This window comes from Felis catus, chromosome D4, assembly GCF_018350175.1.
Source record: "Felis catus isolate Fca126 chromosome D4, F.catus_Fca126_mat1.0, whole genome shotgun sequence".
Taxonomy (NCBI): Eukaryota; Metazoa; Chordata; class Mammalia; order Carnivora; family Felidae; genus Felis; species Felis catus.
In genome coordinates this window covers 47,963,794-47,987,115 of record NC_058380.1, presented here as the reverse complement: position 1 = coordinate 47,987,115, position 23,322 = coordinate 47,963,794, and the positions used below count along the sequence as shown (strand labels likewise).

General features: G+C 37.3%; 1 long non-coding RNA gene across 5 annotated transcripts in view; it reads right to left on the bottom strand.

Annotated features, from left to right (window-relative positions):
• LOC102901354 overlaps positions 1-23,322 on the bottom strand; it is a 121,424-nt gene that overhangs the window by 12,329 nt on the left and 85,773 nt on the right. For 3 of the 5 annotated variants that reach the window (XR_006589208.1, XR_006589206.1, XR_006589205.1), the window contains 3 exons: positions 12,281-12,512; positions 8,719-8,809; positions 5,798-5,875 (listed from right to left, as the gene is read on the bottom strand). This is a non-coding gene — a long non-coding RNA (uncharacterized LOC102901354). Of the gene's footprint in view, positions 1-5,797; positions 5,876-8,718; positions 8,810-11,880; positions 11,996-12,280; positions 12,513-23,322 lie in introns of all 5 variants that reach the window. The other 2 variants (XR_006589209.1, XR_006589207.1) reach the window with 2 other exon arrangements.

Genomic DNA, 23,322 nt, shown 5'->3' with positions numbered 1-23,322 from the left:
ACTTAATCAACATTTGTTAATGAAGGTGATAATTTGTGTTTATATTTGTCATAAGGACAAACTTATGACAATGGTCATATTGCGATAGCTAGACATCTCCTGCCTTGCCAGATAAAATGCAGTATAAATTGGAGGAAGAGAAATAGTTGAAAAGAAAAACTGCTAGGTTATACATATGTAAGGTCACCATCAGCCAGGTCATAAGCTTCTTGAGGGCAAGAACAGTCTTCTTTATTCAGTATCCTCAGTAATTACTACAGTGTCTAGTCCACAGCTAGCTAGCTGTTTAATATTTATTTGCCTAATAAATGTCATCCTGCCAGCTCAAATACACACACACACACACACACACACACACACACACACACATACACACACACACATACAGTATCTTCAGAACATTTACGAGATAGATTTTACATTTAAAGAAGGTACAGTAATCATACAAGATTTTCTATGACCACTAACCCAAATCCCCTTGGGCACTTTAATAGTTTTCTATGTTTTTAAGTTCATCCTGGTTTCACTTCATTCTGCTTTCTCCAAAAATCCAAATGATTTTTATTTTTATCCTATTTGTAAACCTTCCTTAGCCCCTACTGCTCTCCCAGGCACTGTAGTTTTGCCTGAAGTCAGCATTATTCCCATGAAGCCCCAGGGCAGGGGGAGCCACATGAGCAGAGGCCTTTGGTGCTCCCTCCAGCAGCACATATACTAAAATTGGAGCAGAGTCCTTTGCCTGCTCTTTCTCAGCAAAAGGTTTCACTAAAAGAAGACTCAGGTTACCCTAATCTGTCCTCTTTCTTTGGAGTTTTAAAAACTCAAAGAACTGCTGTGTGAAAAAACGTTTGTCCCTAATGGCACCCCTTTCAAGTCATTTAATCAGGACACACCTAGAAAATAATGTAATTAATTGTCAACCAAGCCACTCACCACCCCAAATTACCTAGAAAGGATCAGAGCTTAATCCAAACAGGCAACACTCTCCTATATATCCCCTGTGCTTTTGGCAAAAAAATACCTCCTTAAGAATCACGGAACTAGTGAAATCCAAATAAAGACTGAGTTTAGTTAATAGGAATATACCAATGGTGGTTCCTCAGTTGTGACAGATGTACTATTGTAAGATGTTAACAACAGGGAAAACTGGGCAAAGAGTATGAGAAGTCTATACTGTCTTTTGCAGTTTTTAGGAAATCAAAGTATTAAAAAAAAAACCTGTAAACATTTTTTTTAACGAAGTCATAGAATACAGAGAGGAACTTTATCAGACAACTAGATCCCTCCCAAAGTTTTCCTAAGAAACAAAGTTCCTATGGGAAAGGTCCAAGCCCTGTTCACAGTTTTAGACCAAACAAAGCTATAACTGAAGGCTTGGCTGAGAAACGATAGCCATGGTGGTGGACAGATTCAGGAAGACAACACAGCATTCTAAGGGGCAGACACTGAGACATGAGGAATGAGATTCATCAGGCCTTGTAGGATATTGAGTGGAAGCCATGTAAAATTGTACTTGAACTTAAACCAACCCATCTTCCTTTCCTCTCTGCAGACTGTTTATCCCTTTAACAGGACAGAGACATAACACAGAGACAATCCTATTCAAGAGAGCTGAGTAATAAAATTAAATCAACTGCATTGTATCCTGTAAAAGAAACATCTCCAAGAAGAAAAGCTTTTTTAAACAGGTTAAAAGATGAATAATGGTAATCCTAGGGACAGTGGAGAGCAATGGTGAAAATGGATGACCCACACCTCAGAAAGATAGAGTGTGAGGGTGAATCAAAATTACAGATGTGAGAGGGACGCCTGGATGGCTCAATTTGTTTAGCGTCCAACTCTTGATTTCAGCTCAAGTGGTAATCCTAGGGTTATGGGATCCAGCCCCACACTGGGCTCCAGGCTGAGGGTGGAGCCTGCTTAAGAGTATCTCTATCTATCTATCTATCTATCTATCTATTATCTCCCCCCACTGCCCTCTCCCCTGCTCATGCTCTCTCTCTCTCTCTCTCAAAAATAAACATTAATATTTTTTAATTAAAAAAAAATAATTATAGGTGTGAGAGAAATCCGAGGCAGGCAAACTGGTCCTGGAAGAGTGGGAGTTACAGGGAATGATACGCAGGGCCTGTGCACTGTGCAAAGAACAAGAGAGCATGGCAGCTCCAGAGGACGAGAGTAACCATCAGTCTTGGTGAGAAGCTGCTCAAGTGACCTTACCTGGGATCTTACAGTTTTGTGGGGTCTTGAGGATGTTTGGGTATATTGAAAGTGTTGGAATTTCACCAAAGGATCATTAGTTAGAAGTCAGAGCACTTAGGAATGAAACTAATGGGCATGTTTCCTCAACTTCAGATGAAATTTACATTTCAATTTACATTATATAAATATAATGCTCTTTCAATTTACATTATATATCTGGACGAAGCCAGACCATGGCAAACAGCATTGCCTAACAGTCTAAGAGAATCTGAAATCTTTATAGACCTGATGGAGCCCCAGTTGGGCTATAATGGAAGGAGAATGTCGCTAATTATGTCTTTTATTTCTCATTAATTACAGAAATACTTTCAGTCATAGTAACAGTCTATAATAACAGAAGTATTGGGTCCACTGAGGTTAGGCTGAGCTTTCCATGAATTTGACTTCAGGGATAAAAGAAAGTCCAGACGGACACACAAGTGATGGAATTTTCCCCCAAGTGAGATGCAGGGAGGATGGCATCTTATTTGAGGATGCCCCATCCAACCACATAAAGGCTAAAACTTGAGATTAAATATTGAATCTAATTTTCCTTTCAGAAGTCAGGACATTACAAATTGTTAAACAATAAAGTACATTTTAAAAGACACTTACATGTTTGTTCTCCTAAATAATCTGAGCTCTGCTATCCTAGGCTAAGACTTAATCCTTTTCCAAAATGCTGTTCAAATCCACAAATTAGAATCTGCCATCAGGAGAATCTTTTATTCTTCTTTAAGGAAAAAGGAAGGATCAACACTACCCTATCCCTATGATAAGCCAAAAGTTTTTGAATTATTTTTATTCTGTAATTAACAAAGAAGTACCTTTTTAAAATTTAATACAGAACCATATAAAATAGAGTGAACTTTTTTTTTTTTATTCTCACTCTCCGGCATTTGCCACTGTTAACACAACTCAGTGGCTATGTTCCCAGGCATTTTTCATGTGAATAAAATCGCAAAAATAAACATGTTTTTACAAAGATGAGATTATACTCTACATTCTACTTTGCAATCTGCTTTGACACTTAAAACTTTCTTCACATACAGAATCTTTCTGACTACGCTATGACACAGATAACATTATACCTATTTCAAGAATGGGTAAGCATGCCTCAAGAACATTGTGTATTCTACCCAAGTTCACACAAGCAGTAAATAGGATTCAAGCACAAATCTATTGTTTCTCTAAGGCAAGCTGCATGGAATAGAATTGGTATATGTTTAGATATCTTAACCATCATTGTATAGGTCAGGCATAGACAAACTCTTCCTCCAAATGGGCAGATAGTAAATATTTTGGACTTCGTGGAGCACATAAGGTCTCTTTCATATTCTTTGCATTTTTGAATTTGTTTGTTTGGTTTTTGGTTTACAACCCTCTAAAAATGTAAAAAACCATCTTAACTTAGGAAGCCATGCAAAAACAAGTTCAGATGATGGAGATTGGTCCGAGTGGCTGTAGTTTATTAATCCCTGATACAGTCTCAATTGCACAATTTAACAATATGGGCTTTTAAAATGCCAAAATGTGCTTCTTTGCCACTGAATGTATCTTTCCTTTTGGCCAGACATATACTTTCTTAAAATACAAATCAAGCTTTGGAAAGTTTGAGATCACTGACTCCATCCTTGTACATGCCACTCATCATGACATCATCCATCAAGCAATAAGTGACAAGGTTTCACACAACCCGTTCAGGTCAAACTGAAATGGAGATTTGGTTTTCCTGAAACGGACACTTTGGGAAAACAAAGAGACAAAAGTATAAATCTCTCAGACAGAAGTATCAGTAGAAGCCTACTTCAAAATGTTTGTATTTTGCTTCCTTTTGTTAGTTGCCAAGAATTTGCCATCATCAGAACTGAATTCTTTATTTTGAGACACTAATGAGCAAGCCACTGAAAGACTGGCTGCCATTTTTTATTACAACAAGGTCTCATTGCTTCATATCGTCAAGACACAACTCCTCCATGCCTCATCCTCCTCCTCTGAGTAGAAGAAGAAAAATAATTTGGTGTGACATTTATCTCTGTGAAAAAACAGCAGGGTATATCAGAAAAAAATAGGATCTTTGGAGGCAGACTTAAATTTGAATATCAGTGTCTTTATTTACCATTACGTGATATTTGGCAAGTTACTCAAACTCTCTGGGCCTCAGCAACCTTATCTCTAAACTACAAGGTTGTTAAAAGAATGAAGATTGTAGCTACATATTTAATTTTAATAGAACAATATTATTTTAATTGTTATAAGACAATAATACTGCCAAAAAAATACTGCAGATAAAAATGGCAAAATCATCCTAGAGAAGCAATCCATAGCTGGCCCATGAAACACAAAATCCAGTGTATTCTTTTTTTATCATAAAAACTCATCAGCATAATAGTTTTTATAATTCTATTAAAACTCCCAGGGAGCAAGAGGCAGATTTTAGAGAATTTGTGAGATCATTCTCTACAATCTAGTGTTAAGATATACACTTTTCTCACCTAAAAACAACTAAAAATACAGGATGTCTTTTTAGAAATCTTGTTGTTTGTAAATGCACATAATTAGAAAAGTAATACAACTTCTTTTAACTGCCTCCAACATATTTTTTTCTCCATCAACCTGAGCAAGAACAAACAATGCTACTAACACAATGTCTGTTCTCTGTTTAATTATGGATTCAGCAAAGGAAGAATACATCCTAAAAGATTAATAAGAAGCAAATATCCAGGACAGTGAAAAGACAAACAGCAGAGTGGCTGTTTTGCTTACCCGCCTGTCAGTAAATATTCATGCCTGGCTTTGGTCTTTCTCTGGGCCCATGCTGCTAAACTTGGCCTCCTTCTCAAATTTCTGTCAATAGCCTAAAAGCTATATTCAAACAAACATTCAAATATACATTACTCGAGTTCCTTCAGACAAACTGACACAATGGGTTTCCATTTTAATTAGGGAGGCTTCTAAAATGATTTACATCAGAACTGTCCAAGGCTCAGGAGCAAATGATAAAGACGAGAACGTCCTTACATATTTACATTAATGTATTCTTCATTTGTGAGCAGCATAGTTTGAGGGAATCAAAAGCAAAAAGTCAGAACATAGAATGCTTAAGGTAATAGGAAAATCAGATAAGGGACCCCAAATTATGAAATGAAGATCGATTGTTGTTAATTAGTAATCTCGCAATCCTATCAGATTCATTAAAATTCTCCAGTTGTTAAGCTTTTCCTAAAAGTAAAAAAGAAAAAGAAAGAAAAGAAAGAAACAACAACAACAACAGAGATTATCTTTAATCATAGGTGACATATCTGAGACTCTCGAATACCATCCCTTCCCAGATATTATCTGTTCACTGTGGCTCAGTCCATAACTCTCCTCGTTTCAATCCATTTTCTCAGGTTTCTCAAAGCAATCTTACCAAATAATAGATATCCTCCCTGCCACAACATACCCATTTCAGTGGCTCCCCTATTACCTACAAATTCTTAGCAGGACACCCCTCAACCTGTAATCTGGGTCCACTCTATTTTTTCCACTCCATTCTACCTCTCTTTGTACTTACTGTTATGCTCGCCCTTCCCTGAGAATATGACACACATTCATGCCTGCATGCTTTGTTCATAGCGTTCCTTCGGCAAAGCTGCAAGAACAGAATTAGTAGCATTTCAAGTGACAATAGTGTTTGGCAGGTATTCTCTTCCAAGATATTCAATTTTCATCATTTTTGTATATATGTTGAAGTTTATGCTCAAAGACCAGAAGTAAATATGATCTGCCCTGAAAAATATCAGCACATCCTTCTTTCCACCTAGCAATGCCAACTGGAAGCATAAATAAAAATTTAAAACAATACACTGAATATCTAAATTTACTTAGTACTATACAACAAAGAACCGTCTTTTTCCCTATCCCTGTGCCATCCACCTATGCCATTAAATAGTGCAATGTTTAAAATAAAGGACATCCTAGCCATACAATATGTAGGCTTGTGGGATACGTCTTATATACTGGAATTTTATTAGTGTGATGATCTCATGATGATTAGAAATGTTATGCTACATAGTTGTAGCACACAGTTGTAACAAAATCATTCACCTTGCTGATTATTCAGAGTAATGATAGAAATTGCATGTAACCTTAGGTGAAATATCCACATAACGAGGCTTTGTTTAGCAACTCCCAGCCAATATGTGATCTCTCTGTGCTATCACAGAGGCCGCACATTTTCTTGTCAACAATTTTCTGTTTGTAGATTGAGGTAGCATTTTATGTCATTTTATTAATATCTGCTCCTCCCCACAGAACAGTAGGCTCCATGGGGACAGAGATCATGTGTGTTTTGCTCACCATTGTATGCCTAGCACGTAGCACAGAGCATGGCACTGAGTTAGCACTCAATAAATATGTGTTGAATGAGTGAACAGCATATATACATTGAGAGTCTGCGCAAATGATAATTTATCTAAGTGAATCCAGAGGATGAGCCTAAAGGAAACTTAGGCTTAACAGAGCAATATTCCTAGCATCAGTGCTTCATTTAGAAGTCAATTTTTTAAAAATTAGGTAAGGAAGGGACACTTGGGTGGCTCAGTTTGTTGAGCATCTGACTTTGGCTCAGGTCATGATCTCCACGTTGGTGAGTTCACGCCCAGCATCAGGCTCTCTGCTGTCAGCACAGAGCCCACTTCAGATCTTCTGTCCCCCCGCCTCTCTCTGCACCTCTCCTACTCACACTTTATCTCTCAAACATAAGTAAACATTAAAGAAATAAGTAAATAAATAAGTCTCCTTTAATTTCAAGAAGTTTCAAGTCAGGTTTGAAGTTTTAAATATTTTCTAAGATTTTAGAACATAGAATATATATATAGGAAATATTACTCAAAAAAATAAGAGCAAGATAAAAACAAAAAATATACTTCAGACATAAGGACTTTGACTTCCTTCTGTCAAGCCACTTCAATTTCTCTTTGGAATTAGGTATCATTTATATAAAAACTGATACATACCTTTGTAGGAATATGTAGGGGGACAATTTTCTAACAACTGCATTAGAGTTCCTCTTAAAGTGGGAACTATCCTCACATGAGAGTTAAAAGCTTGGAATGGACAATGGGTCCTGCCAGTTAAGGTGACTACAGAGTTCAAGGATTAAAAGAGAGAAAGAGACAGAGAGAGAGAGAGAGAACAGCAGTACTCTGCATAAGGTAAACAGAGGAATTTTTTATTGCTGAAGAGTAACAGAAATAAAATTACAGAAAAGAAAGATAAGGGATAGGAGGGGCCATAAAGATGGAGAAAAGCTGGAACTAGATACCAACTAGGACCAATGAAACTCCCCAGGTGTAGCATGCTTAAAGGATTATTTTAAGAACTATGACTTCATTCCACCTCTGGCATGATAGCATATGTCATGCATCAGAGTAATTCTCTCTCAGATCAACAATAAAAGCAGATTATTTTGAATAAATACAAAAATGAATGAATGAATTAATGAATTAATGAATATTTGAAAGCATCATAAATGATGCAAAGAGGACAGGACTTGAAAGATCAACATCACAGAAAATAAGCTAACTGAGGTGAGACTCAAATTTGCCTCTGTGGGTTTTTTTTTTCCTGAGGAATTTACCAATTTGCAGCCCAGGAAAGAGAAGCAGAAAGAAATCTGGAGCTGGAGGCAGTTCCATCAGGCTGGGGAGACAGAAATTAGAATTTGGAGATGCCCAGATTTGCAGGGCCAAGATCACAGAGGAAGGAATGGCAGCACAAAAGTGAGTTAGAAAATTCTATATGCAATCTCTCCACGAGATGTTAGCTGACACCAAAGCTATATATGCAAGTCACCAAGAATACAAGTGGAAAGTAAGTCTGAGAGGCTAAAACAATGAGCAAAAATATCTAAAATGTTTTGGTACTGAAAGACAGGGTTAGAGCTCAGGGTCTGCAAAGGTGAGGTTCCTTCTGGTAAAGAACCCAGAATTTCAGATGAAACCCTAAAGAGTGTGGTCCATAAAAAATAGGAAAAACTGCCCTATGAAAGGCTGAAACCAAGCCTTTCTCAAGGACAAAAATGTACTAACAATAAAGGAAAATGTTGATAAGTTGGATTATATTAAAATTAAAATGTTCTGTCACTCAAAGGCACCATTAAGAGAATAAAAACCTAAATGTTACATAAGATAAAGATATGTGCAATACAAATACCAATAAAAGACTAGTATTAAAGGTATATATCAAGAACTCCTACATTCAATAAGAAAAAGATTTCTACCAAGCAATAAGAAAAAAAGATGTTTTTCTATCAAATAGAGTCAATAGAAAAACTGAAAATCATCAAGGATACCAACATATCCAATAAGCATATGAAAAGGTATCTATATCATTATTCATCAGAAAAATCTGATTAAAACCATTATGAAGTCCCACTGAATCCACCAGAAGAGCTTATTTTTTTTTTGTTTTAAATAACAATAATGACCTCACCAAATGCTGACAAGCGTGCGGAGATCTGATAATTGTCAGGTTTCTGAGAGTGTGACTTGATAGAAATCCTCTGGAAACTTGTCAGCACCTGCTAATGTGAACATGCATGTTATGTTCAGTTATAAATAATTAGTTATAGTCAATTCCACTCTGAGTATAGGGCCAACAGAAATCAGTTCATATGTGCACCAAAAATATTCATAATAGCTTTCTTGTAATGGTTAAAACTAGAAGCAACCCAATAGTATCATCCTTAGACATGCAGCATTCTACCTACCAATGCCTCAAGGAACCCCATGCTTTGAGTGATTTCCTTGCAATTATCTCTCTTACAAGTGGGTAGTATCAGCTGGAGCTGGTATTGCCATCCATGTAGGGTGTCTGAGCCCAGACTAGGACTCATATGGGTACTGCTCCCTGTTTCCCCTCTCCTAGGTGCTTTCCAACACTCTACCCCACTCATGGGGTTGACTGGATGTCCCAAGGAGGTCCAGGACTCCTTGTTTGGCATTTTTTTCCCATAAAATCACATGGGATTGAGTCACCAGAATGATGCCAATACAGTAATTTGGGGTGACACAAGATAGACACAGGCTCTGGGCTACTAACAGTCCACTGACAACTTCACCACCTATGTACATCCATGTATCAGCTCTTACTTCAGTGCCACATCTAGTCTATTGCACCTGGCAGTGGTGAGGGTGGCAGCACTCATCCCATATGAACAGCCAGTACAATCCCCACCCTCTCCATAGAATGTGTATCTCATATCCGCCAGTCCTCCAGCGCTGCTCATAGCTATCTCCTCCATGGGCTAACCAGACTGATGCTCTGTAATGCCAGTGGGTCCTCTTGATGCTTCCCTTGATTGTTCTTAAGCCGTACCGAACATGGCAGGATGTACCTTGTATGGACGGGAACCACCCTGCTTGTACAAACTGATCAACTCCTAGCTGATCATTCCCAATGGTGGGAAGAAGTACAAGGCAGGGGTTATAACCAACACCAAAAGATATCACATTCTAGGATTATACTGATTCTAGTCAAAAGACTTCAAGAGAAGACATAGCTAACAAGATGTGTTGTTCTATGTTTATCCTATAAAATTCTGAATGGTAAATTTATCATGGCTAGAAATGAATTCTTGTTGACACTGCACACTATGGATAAGACTTGCATGTGTGGTCACAATCAATGAAGTAAAGTAACAATCTTTGGGAGAGGCATTGGAAGCCAATAATCACAGATGTCACATGGGTGATGCAACATCATGGGTAATAAGGTAACCAGCATTTAACAAAAAGGTATTAAGGATATGCAAAGGCAAGAAAAGCAATGGTGTTTCAATACCAACAGATGCTGAAGAGCCATGGCATTGCAGATAGTAAAGTCTTGCTCACTTTTCCTTATAGTAAGAAAAACATTAGCCAGGAATAAGACATGTGACAATTAAGAACATTAAGACATAATTCCTGGGTCTTATTTAGAAGATATTTGGATATTATGAAGAATATGACTACCAATTGGACAATAAACAAATTTGTAAGTACCTCTTCTCTACCTATTATTCTAAATGTTTATTGATAAATCAGTATCACATAGGCCCATAAATTTTGTAATTCATTTTTACTCAAATCATTTATGTAGGCAGAGACCTTGGGGGAAAAAAGGTTTTCCAGGATTCCACATACCTGGTTTGCAGTCCTACAAACCAAATATCTTTCAACAGTCAAATTAATAAATAATGTGTAGTACAGTCACACAATGAGAACAAACATACTAAAACCAAATGCAATGACATGGGTGAATCTCATGAATGAAAGAAGAAAAACATAAAAGAGAACATACTGTATGATTCCATGTGTATAATTTTCCAAAGTAGACAAAACTAATCTATAATGGTGGAACCGTCAGGATAGTAGTGACCTTTGGCTAAGGTGTGTGGCAAAATGGTTATTAACCAGAAGAGGTTTTGAAACTGAACCAATCATTGCAAGCAAATTTAATTTAAATGTACTGACATTTTTTTTTGTTCCAATCCTTTCCTCCACCCTTAAGAGTCCATTTCATTGTCATATAAAAATTATTCTTCCCTTATTTTATCTTTGTCCTACAGAGGACATGTAAAGGTAACTCACAAAAATATTTTTCAATGGTTTCAAGTTGCGTGAAACAAGACTTTACACACTGGTCAATGCTTCCAGAGACAGCACATTTTCTTTTTTTCAACGTTTATTTATTTTTGGGACAGAGAGAGAGAGCATGAATGGCAGAGGGGCAGAGAGAGAGGGAGACACAGAATCAGAAACAGGCTCCAGGCTCCGAGCCATCAGCCCAGAGCCTGACGTGGGGCTCGAACTCCCGGACCGCGAGATCGTGACCTGGCTGAAGTCGGACGCTTAACCGACTGCGCCACCCAGGCGCCCCCAGAGACAGCACATTTACTGTGCATTTGTTAAAGGACACATTCTAAAAAACATAGAGATCAACTCTCAGTAATCGTTCATGTTACATTACGGGGAGGTCACATATTTGAATTTCCAAGCGAACTGATTCTCCACTGATGTCATATGATTTGTGTTTCCAGTGTTAGAAAGTACCAATCTTGGGGCGCCTGGGTGGCTCAGTCGGTTGAGCATCCGACTTCGGCTCAGGTCATGATCTCGCGGTCCGTGAGTTCGAGCCCCGCGTCGGGCTCTGTGCTGACAGCTCAGAGCCTGGAGCCTGTTTCAGTTTCTGTGTCTCCCTCTCTCTGACCCTCCCCTGTTCATGCTCTGTCTCTCTCTGTCTCAAAAAAAGAAAGTACCAATCTTTCTGCCTTTTTCTATCGTTTCTTCCCCTATATTTCTCTCTCTTCAAGACTAAGAAGTAACAAAATTAGGAGGGTGGAGCAAAAAAATAGGGAAGGGAAGGATGAAGCATTCTGACACTGGAAGTATTCTAATGGTTCAGGAACCTCCTTGGGCTCTTTTTCTCACCTCAGACTAATTACAATATATAAACATGCCTACCAGTATAACAATATTTAGAATTTAAATATGCATTTGTTTTTGTAGTTAATTATTTTTAAAACAACCATTTCAAATCGATTGCAGCATTCACAGCTGCTCAAGTTAAGCCTGTAAGTTTTCTGTAACAACAAACCCATTTTCTGTTACTTACCAGTCAAGATGAATTCGTCCTTCTGGGGCCTAAATGACTTCCTTCCTGGCCTCAGACTCAGGGCAAATCTTTGCCAAAGTTAAAGCAAAACGAAGTCCTAAGTGCAAACATGTTGCTGGGAAAGCAAACGAGGACATTACAAAGGCACAGACACCTAAACATCAATTGGATTTTAAGAGACAAAAAACTTTCCAGTTGTTGAGTGCAGGCTAAGGAACAGTCTCTTAGGAATTTATGGGGAAGAAATCTTTTATAAAGAGTATACATAAAACACAACTTAAAAAAAATGCAATTAGAAGTTCCCAGAGCCTATCTGAAGTTTATCTGAAGCTTCCAAACTTGTCCTCCACCTCTTTGATATCCATGAACATAATAAATACATAACAGAGTCTTAAGATACCTCCAAGATGCGCGTTGCCTCGGAAGTACTGCAAAGGATTCCTGCAGCAGGTGCGGGCTGACTACAGTGCTCTCGACGAGGCTTGCCTATTTCAGTTGGAAAAGGCAATTTCAGCCAGCTACTGTTGAATTGTCAGTATGCCTCAGTCCAAATCAATCAGATCTGTCCTACTGTTTCTTAGAAGTAAACATTTCTGCCTCTGCCATGTGATGTTTTTTTTTCCAGGATACAACTGAAACAAAAAGTCAGAGATGGTATTGTTACCGTATTTACAACATGAACAAAACCTGTTGGGGCAGCACAACCCTGTTGTCTAAAGAAGTACATGAAGTGGCCCCAGCTGGTCCTTCTGCTGCTTTCACTCTAAAGGGGATCCAAATCCCAAAACCGTTGCCTGCAAGCTTGAGATCACAAATAAATTGGTTAAACTTTCTGGAACTCAGTCTACCCATCTGTTAAATGAGAAGAATTGTAATTAACTCAACAGAGATTGGAACTTGATTGGGAGAGTGCATATAAAAATTGTAGCATATTATCAGCCACACAGTAGGTGCTAGAAAGTATCAAAATATGATTTAAGTGATGATAAGCCTAATATTTGTTTGTGTGTACATTAATTAAATCTCTTAATCATATTTTTAATCACTTTGAAGTTCCAGTTTTCCATTTATCTCCATCAATGGCAGTTTTATTGGCCTTTTCCAGTAATCTACACCACTTCTTTCTTATTTTCCTACCAATTAACTTCAGTTTGAGCACTGAACATTTCATTAATATCACCATCGTTAGATAGATCTATAATAATAAAGAAACTCAACTCGATCAAGTTTGCCACTAAAATTTAATTAGATGGTATATATGAAGATGCTTCACACTGTGAATTATATATGTTTAAATTTTCTTGTGGGAAGGATGATTGGTTTCTGAAAATGACGGGCATGTTTAGCAGAATCTGGTTAACTTTTTCCATAAAGGGCTAGATTGTAAGTATTAAGGCTTTGTGGCGTCCTACTGTCTCTAGCTAAACTATCCAACTCTGCCATTGCATCATGAATACAGCTATTAACAATATATTAATTAATAGGTATGGGGTTTTTTTTCCAAACAGAACTTAATTTACAAAAACAAGTATTGGGCTGGATTTGTCCCATGGGTCATGGTTTGCCAACCCGTGCTCAACCTTTCTACTGAAGACAAAGAAAATAGTTAGATCCTCCCCATCTTCCTTCAAAATTTCTTGTAAAAATATTACAGAAAGTGGGTAATCAGGTAGAGATCAAAGAACATTATAGCTAAGTCGTGCTTATGCCCTGGAGGCTTTACAGATTGACTGAAGACAGCTGAAAGGTGGAGCTTTACTTTTAGGGACTCAGCAGAGGATGGCATAGAGAGCCCATCAAGATAGGAGACTCCAGGGGCGCCTGGGTGGTGCAGTCGGTTAAGCGTCCGACTTCAGCCATGTCACCATCTCGTGGTCCGTGAGTTCGAGCCCCGCGTCAGGCTCTGGGCTGATGGCTCAGAGCCTGGAGCCTGTTTCCGATTCTGTGTCTCCCTCTCTCTCTGCCCCTCCCCCGTTCATGCTCTGTCTCTCTCTGTCCCAAAAATAAATAAACGTTGAAAAAAAAAAAAAAAGATAGGAGACTCCAGTTGAGTCACCATCCCTCTGAGTTTAGGCCTAGAGGCTCTCCACCCTGACAGTGAAAGATTGGACTTTATTCCGATAAGTTACTTACATGTCCCAGAAAAACTCAAGTCATAGCCCCAGCAAAGAGCAGAAGTAAAAATACACCCACTGTATCTGTTATTCCACATTGGCTCTCCAGATTTACTTTCTACCCTTCTCTTCCCTGCTCTTTGTTTCAGTATCACTAACACCTAATTGACTACATCATTCAGGCTCCCATGTCCTCCGGCTTCTAATCGGTTTTGGACAAAGAGAAGCATGGTCAGGACAGCAGAGGCTGGGAGGATAGAGAAATCAGGGCATTGCCTCCCCCACCTGCATTTCTGCTATAGTTCATGCAGTGGCTGTACTCATCTCCAAGTAAAGCTTCACAGGTGATTCTCCACTGCTACCTCCCCTTGTCCTTTTAAACTAGACCAAGTGACTCAGTGTCCCTTGTTGGTTTCCTGCCCCAGAACACTCTATAAATAGTTTCTGAATCCTTTCAACTGGATTTCTTTGCTGCCCTGGCCCTGACTATGCTATCCTCTCTGGGAAAAACAAATAAACAAACAAACACCATTGTCAGCCTCAGATTATTTCTAAAAGCAATTTTTGAATACAATGTCCAACACAGAAAGATAATCAGACTCATAAGACAAAATAAGCCAAACCAGAAGGAACAACAGAAAACAAAAAGAGACCCATTGGGAATCTGGATATTGGAATTATTAGGTGCAGACAATAAAACAACCAGTCTTACTACATTCATGCAGATTTTAAGCTCAGAAATTCAGGAAGACATGATAAGTAAAGAAAACAGTACATATGTGGCAAATTTAAATAAACATTGATAATAGAAAATAAAATGTAAAGTGTCTTATGGGGTTTAATGTATAGAAAGAGAATCAAAACACATAAGAGTATATAAATTGAGATGAGATAATTGAGTAAAAAGTATTCTAAGATGCTTATATTTTCTGAAAGGATAATTCAGGTAAAGATAGTTATTAATCTATGATAAAGCATAGGTACAGTATTATCTCCAGGGTATGGCCATGAATACCTGTATTAAAACATTTGGAAGGGAAAAATTTATAACTTCCAAACTCTTAAATATATGTGTGTATATTTATATATTGTGACTATGTGTGTATGTGTGTATATATAGCAAAAAAGTGAAAAAGGAATATAAAATAAGAAAACAATTTTTTTAAATATTTATTTTGAGAGAGAGAGAGAGAGAGAGAGAGAGAGAGAGAGAGAGAGAGAGAGAGACTGGGGGAGGGGTAGAGCAAGAGGGAGAGAGAGTCCCAAGCAGGCTCTGGTGTCAGCACAGGGCCCGACTCAGGGCTCAATCTCACGAATGGTACAATCATGACCTGAACCGACATCAAGATTTGATGCTTAACTCACTGAGCCACCCACGCACCCCAAGAAAAAAATTATTAGTGACATAAGAATATAATCAACTGAAAGCCAAATATTTTAGTAATTGTATTGAATGTAAATTAGATACATGCTTAAGTTAAAAAAATCATTATACTGATTTTTAAAAATAATATTAACTATAAGCCCTTTTACATACACAATTTGAAATTGGAGTGTATAAAACGCTTTGAAGTAAAAATATTTTTTATTTTATTTTTTTTACCTTTTTTAATGTTTATTTTTGAGAGAGAGAGACAGAGCGTGAGCAGGGGAGGAGCAGAGAGAGAGACACACACGCAGAATCTGAAGCAGGCTTCAGGTTCTGAGCTGTCAGCACAGAGCCTGACATGGGGATTGAACCCACGAACCGTGGGTGGACACTTAACCAACGAAGCCACCCAGGTGCCCAAAGACTCTTTTTAAAAGATAAATCCAACACCCCCAAAAAGCTAATGTAATTATGGCAATATCAAACAAAGCAAATTTTAAGGCAATGAGAATTATTAGAGAAATGGTCTACACAATGAAAGAATGTTAAATTCACTAGAAATATGTATTAATAAATACCAATACTCTTGAGCCAGCAATTGCACACCTAAGAATGCATTCTACATCAGTGGCTTCTCAAGTGTGGACACCAGCATCACCTAAGACCTTAGGATGCAAATTTCCATCAAGACCTTCTGAAACAAACTCTAGTGTTGGGTCCCAGAATTTGGGACATTCTAACAAGTTCGTCAAATGATTCCTAAGTGTGCTGAAGCTTCAGAAGCACAATTCGACACAAAAAAGGAGACTAAATGCATCAGGACATATACACAACTATTCTCATAATTGCATAGTTTGCAACAGCAAAAAATGTAGACACCGTCAAAACCAACAATATTCCAACTAAAGAGTGGAATGAAAAAATAACTCATTAGTTTGCATTAAATAAAATATTACAGAAAAATACAAATGAATACAACCACAGGCAAAGCAAAACATGGATCTTAAAAACATAATAAATGATTTGAGAAAACTGGAAATGCATAGAAAACAAAAATGGGAGGGTAAAAATAAAACAGACACAGCAAACATGCAATGTGTGATCCCAAATACATAAAATCCAAAAACAGCCAAAACTAGTCTAAATTGCCTTGTGATTGTCGTTTAACCAACAGGATACAAAAAAAGTGATGGGATATACATGATCATGTTGCATAAGGATGTAGCACCTGTCCTGCTAGAATCTCTCTTTCTTTTCCTTGCTGGTTTTGATTAACCAGGGGACCATGTTGGCAAGGAATTCCAGTTGAGTTCCTACAAAGGTTTCTAGCTGACTGACAGCTAGCAAGAAAATGAAACCTAAATTCATAGTAAAAGGAAATGAATTCTGCCCACAATCTGAGTTAGCTTGGTAGCAGATCCTTCCAGAGTCAAGTTTTAGTTGAACTCCCCCACCTAGCCAACACCTTGATTACCACCTTGCAGAAGACCCTGCTAAGCCATACCTGGACTCTCTTGACCCCCAGAAACTGTAATATCATAAGTGAGTGTGGTTTTAAGTCACAAAGTCTGTTCTAATTTGTTAAATGACAATAGAAAACGAATACAGAAAGTGTCTTAGTTCTGACTCCCTAAAATCAGAGCCTGAGATGGCGATTCTTGTTCAAGAGATTCATTTATTGGAGCTATGCTGTCAGGACAAGGGAGTAAAGGAAACAAAACAGGCAGGGGAAAGACTACTGCAAGAATAAAATCTTAGCTAGAGACTAGCTTTAGTCTGATCGCAAGGTGAAGCCCTGGAACATCAAACAGTTAGATCCACCCTGAGTTCAGGGATGGCCTCTTGTGCCACAGGGCCAGTCAGTACTGAGGATGCAGAGATTCCCATTTGGCCAATGGCAATTCTCCAAATAGGTGGACATCTGTGAATTTTTGCTATGCAGCAACTGCCCAAGGAAAGGTGAGAGGCAGGGTAGAGGACTAACAGCATCAAGATTCTACAGACTGCATAATCAAGGCAAAATTTTAAGGAAAGCTAGGAAATGGTTAGCATGAAAATCAGCAGCATTGAAATGGATAATTTTCTAGGATTTTCTAGGATTCTGGCAATGTTCTCTTTCTTAACCAAGGTGGCATGACACAGCTGTGCTTTTTGCACTAATATTATTTATTTTATGTACTTTGCTATATACTCATTATATTCACAATAAAAGAGAATGTTAAAAGTTCTGCCCGGACAGAAATGGCATCTCTATGCTAAAGAAATTTGAGGAGCATTAAGAACTGCATTTACCTCTCTGATATTGTGTCCTCTTATATGGAACTGCACTCTGGCACTTCTAATCCATTTTTTAACTTTACTTTCTCCATTTCATATGCTCCGAATCTTACCAGACCAAGAACTCAGAAAATTTTGTCACAATAACTATTAGGGAAACAAAAGAGAGGCCACATAGACAGCTCAGATGGAGAGCTGAACTAGGGGTGGGGAAGGGGTAAAAGATGCACAAAGTATAAATACGTTAACTAGAAAATAAATGATAATATATGATCATGCAAGCTAGTGAACAAGGACAAAAGAATGGGAATTGTTGGCTTTCTGGAGGAGGTGATCCTTTGCGTTCTAATTATTCTAATTCTCTAATAATAATAAAAAAAAGAAGAAAGCATAGAAACAAAGAATAGACAAAATAAAGCTCAAGTTTTTAGCAGGAAGATTTTTGCCAAATAAAATTTAAATCACAAATCCCAGTATTCATATTAAAAATGAAAAATATCAGACAGGATCCAGAGTAAGCCACTTGGGTCATGTTAGCTTGAAATTCTTAGTAGTTTCCTACTATTTCTCACACTGTTTCCAAACAGCATGATGGAAACCCATGAGACAGATTCTAATGTGATGACCAGCCATAACCCTCATACTCTCTGGAAAATTCCAAGTAGTTGTCATCAATTACAGGCAGATAATTATCTCTCAGTGACTTTCATAAACCATTATTTTTCTCTAAACACAGAAAAGGAATTAAAAAGGTGAAAGATAATGAATATCCAAGGAAATGAATATATGAGAAAGTTTCAACATGCTTAGCAAACAATTAAGGAGGTTTGATTTCCTTATAATTTTTTCCACTGGATCATCAAGTCAAAATGGGTAAGTAAAATACACAGGGACAGAAAAATATTTTAGATGAAAGAAATAATACAGAATATCAGAAACAGTGAGTCCTTAGAAAGCTTGGAGTCAGATAGCACATCCTAGAACACTTAAATGCTGAGCCGATGTAGAAGCGTCTCTTTTTGGGTCTCTTTCATAGGAGCACTGCCTATAAAATAAGACTGCATACCCAAAGGCATTTTATAAAGTTTATTCTACAGAAGTCAAAGGCATTTTTGGAGACTACTGGAATTCACTTCTAGTTTATAACTTGGAAAGGAGACAGATTTTTCTAGACTTACCAATCTTTTTTCAGAATATTTTATTTTATTGTTATTTTTTTTTTAATTTTAGAGAGAGAGAGAGCAAGCAGGGAAAAGGAGTAGAGGGAGAGAGAGAGAATCTTAAGCAAGCTGTACACTCAGTGTGGAGAGGCTCAATCCCACGATCCTGGGATAATGACCTGAGCCAAAATCAAGAGTCAGACACAACCGACTAAGCCACCCAGGCACCCCCAGAATATTTTAAATAAGAGTGCTGAACAACAATAACAACAACAAAATTAAGCTGTGAAGATAATCCAAAAAGAAACAACAACAACAACAGTTCATCTGTGTTACTAGATTTTCACCCAAAGGCATCAACCACTATACTGTAAGCATGGGAAAAAATGTTTCCATTTTGGAATGTTTTGTGAAATTATTCTGAGCCACAATCCAGGACACAATGTTAAAGGAAAAGATAACTCCCCCAGGCAAAAACTTCCTTCTCCACTAAGTGGATCATGAATCAGTTTTAGGCTGTGGTGTTCTACTCCATTGAGCCCAGAACATCCAGCAGCTTCCAGAATCTGCCAAACCATCAAGCACGACAGACAATTCCCTTTAAGCCGATTCAAGTGCCGAAAAGCAGTGAGCTAGAACTTCTCCCCCAAATCTGGAGCTCAATGATGTGTAGGCTTCATTCTTCTTAAGAAAAATAACTCAAACTCTATAGTACTTTTGCAAGGTTCAGTTAAGTTATACTTCTAATTGTAGTACTTTTTATTCTTTGCTTTTGTTTTATTTTTCAGTGAATACAAAACATACTGTTGGGATTCTGATGGTGATTTTTGCTTCTTAGCTTTCTAAGTACCCTTCAACTATATATTTGTAAAATAGCTTTATTTTAAGATAGCAGGAAATAGAATAGAATTAAAAAGGTGACAGTGGAAAGAGTTCAAATTAAGAAAATGTGTCAAATTAGATGCAGTGCTGGGCAGTAGTGATACACTATTTATAGAGAAAGAGTGTGTTAATGCATGTGTATAAGTATATGAGCATATATGTATGTATATGTATATTCTATACATATATTAATATGCATATACATACATATAAATATACACACAGAGAGAGAGAAAGACAGTTCAATATATATTCACTGAAGGAATGGATTTAATGGGATTCAAGTAATAAATATAAATGTATCATGATTCTAATAGAATATTATATCATAGAGAGGGATGGTCATTAGCAAGCTAAATGGGAAGTACAACTCTAAGAAAGATTAGAATTTATTCTCTAACCAGCTAAGAAAAAAATATGTTAGGGAGGACACACATGGAGTAATCAACTATTTCTTTTTTGTTTGTTTGTTTTGGCTGATATACAATGATTATTATTAACTACTATGATCATTATTTCCTTTTATAGTGGTATTTAAACATAAAAAATGAGATAACTGGGGCACCTGAGTAGCTCAATCTGTTAGGCATCTGACTCTTGATTTCGGCTCAAGGTCATGATCTCACTGTTAGTGGGATCAAGTCCTGCCCTGGGCTCTGCACTGGAGCCTTCTTTGGATTCTCTCTCTTTCTCTGCCCCTCCTCTCCTCATTCTCTCTCTCTCTTAAAATAAATAAATAAAAACTTTTTAAAAAATACAATGACATCTCAAATTATTTTTAACAATTGACAGAATTTGGGGTGCCTGGGTGGCTCATTCAGTTAAGTGCCCAACTTTGGCTCAGGTCATGATCTCGCACTCCATGAGTTGGAGCCCCACTTTGGGCTCTGTGCTAACAGTGCAGAGCCTGGATCTTGCTTCCAGGATTCTGTGTATCCCTCTCTTTATGCCCCCCCCCAAAATAAATAAAAAACTTAAATTTTTTAAAAATAAAACTTGACTAATTTTAACTTTATGGAGAACATACTATATTATTTTTTGTTTTGTTGTTTCTAATTTCTTGACCGACTAGAAAAGTCTGTCAGACTCTCACCTTTGGGCTATCATTTTGGTTTTGGAACCACCATCATAGACTATATGAGATACAAGGTCTTGAAAGATAGGTAATTGTGCCAGCTGAAATTCAAGCTGACCTATGAAATAGTCCTGTCGGTTCAAGTACGTGGTTGGGTCAAAGACCATCCACAGATTGGAATTTTGGAAGCATAAAGAATTTGGACTTTCTATGAAAAGATTTATTTTATATTTGCCATATACCATTTTTAATTATTAACAAGTATATAATCATAGTTATCTGGCTTAGTACGCTCAAATTTTATTTTTATATATTCCCAGTTTTCTAGAGAAGTGAGCTAGGTTTAAGTCATGAAAGCTAGTCAAAGTCCATGAAAGTAAATATTGGAAATTTAAGAATGCACTGACATGAGGGAACTCATCAAGATAAAAAGCTTCTGCACAGCGAAGGAAACAATCAGCAAAACTAAAAGGCAATCAATGGAATGGGAGAATAAATTTGCAAATGACATATCAGATAAAGAGCTGGTATCCAAAATCTATAAAGAACTTATCAAATTCAACATTCAAAAAACAAAAAAACCCAGTGAAGACATGGGCAAAAGACATTTCTCCAAAGAAGACATCCAGATAGCCAACTGACACATGAAAACATGCTCAACATCACTCATCATCAGGGAAATACAAATCAAAACCACACTGAGATACCACCTAATACCAGTCAGAATGGCTAAAATTAGTAACTCAGGCAACAACAGATGTTGGCAAGGATTCAGAGAAAGAGGATCTCTTTTGCACTGCTGGTGGGAATGTAAACCGGTGCAGCCACTTTGGAAAACAGTGTGAAGGTTCCTCAAAAAAATTCAAAATATAACTACCCTATGACCCAGCAGTTGCACTACTAGGTATTTATCCCAGGGATACAGGTGTGCTGTTTTGAAGGGGCACATGCACCATAATGTTTATAGCAACACTATCAACAATAGCCAAAGTATGGAAAGAGACCAAATGTCCAATGACAGATGAATGGATAAAGATGTGGTGTATATATGTGTATACACATATATACACAATGGAGTATTACTGGGCAATCAAAAATAATGAAATCTTGCCATTTGCAACTACGTGGATGGAACTAGAGGGTATTATGCTAAGCGAAAGTAGTCAGAGAAAGACAAATATCATATGACTTCACTCATATGTGGAATTTAAGATACAAAACAGATGAACATAAGGGAAAGGAAGCAAAGATAATATAAAAACAAGGAGGAAGACAAAACATAAAAGACTCTTAAATACAGAGAACAAACTGAGGGTTGCTGGAGGGATTGTGGGTGGGGAGATGGGATAAATGGGTAAGGGGCATTAAGGAAGACACTTGCTGGGATGAGCACTGGGTGTTATACATAGGGGATGAATCACTGGAATCTATTCCTGAAATCATTATTGCACCAGATGCTAACTAACTCGGATGTAAATTTTTAAATAAGTAAATAAATAAAATTCAAAAACAAAAGAATGCACTGACATGAGTGACATATACACAAGCTTCAAGTCAGTTTTGAGTGAAATCCACCCAATAATGCGGCTTATTAAGGCATTAATGATATGGGTCTAGATAAAGTGGTAGCTAGTGACTAAATGATTTAATATTCAAGATGTCAGTTTGGCAACCAATAATAGCTAAGACGCTGAAGGAATCTGGCTAAACAAATGCAAATTTTCTGGTCCTCTTTGAAGAAATTCTTTGTTACACAGCCCTGACTTATTCAGTGAAACTTTATTTCCCTTTTATACTATAAATGAAAGTACTAATGAAAGTTTCGAAACTCTCTCCCTCACTATAAAGAAAAGCATCATCATGGAAGTTAATATTTATTGAGCTTTACTATGTGCTTGGCAAGTTACAATGTATTTTGCCTGCATTATATAATGTAAATTAACAATTCTTATATAGTAAATACTATTATTATCTCCATTTTATACATGAGGCAACTGAAGACCAGACCAGTTAGTTTGCCTAAAGCACTCCATATATCTTTATTTATTCTTTTATTTAATTCTTTGACTTATTAAACAGATATTTACTGATGACCTACTATGTTTAAGGTGCTACAGTAGGGTGGATATTTCTGAAAGTGTTAAAGGAACAATCTGCCTAAACTTGAGAATTTGTTCCTCTGCAGACTACCTTCCCCTATTCCTGTTAATAGTAACTGAAGGATTAAAAAAAAATTAAACTAAGCATAAGGTTATTTTTAAATTTTCATAGAAATGGCATTCCCTCTATGCCTGAAATTTTGCTTCCAAATCAAACTGCTCACTAGTACAGCTATATCTTAGAAGTAAAACCTGAGGGCTTCTAGGAACCTCTACCTAAAGAAACAAATCCTTGTGACCTGACATTGAAAACCCATGAATATCACAAAGCCATGAAATAACTTTGGTGCAGCATTTATGCTGAATGTCGTTTATTAACTCTGGCCCCACCATCTTTCATATGGTCTTCCACTGAAAAAAAAAAAAGCTCAAAATGTTTTTAGATACTCGATTTAGAAGGAAGCAC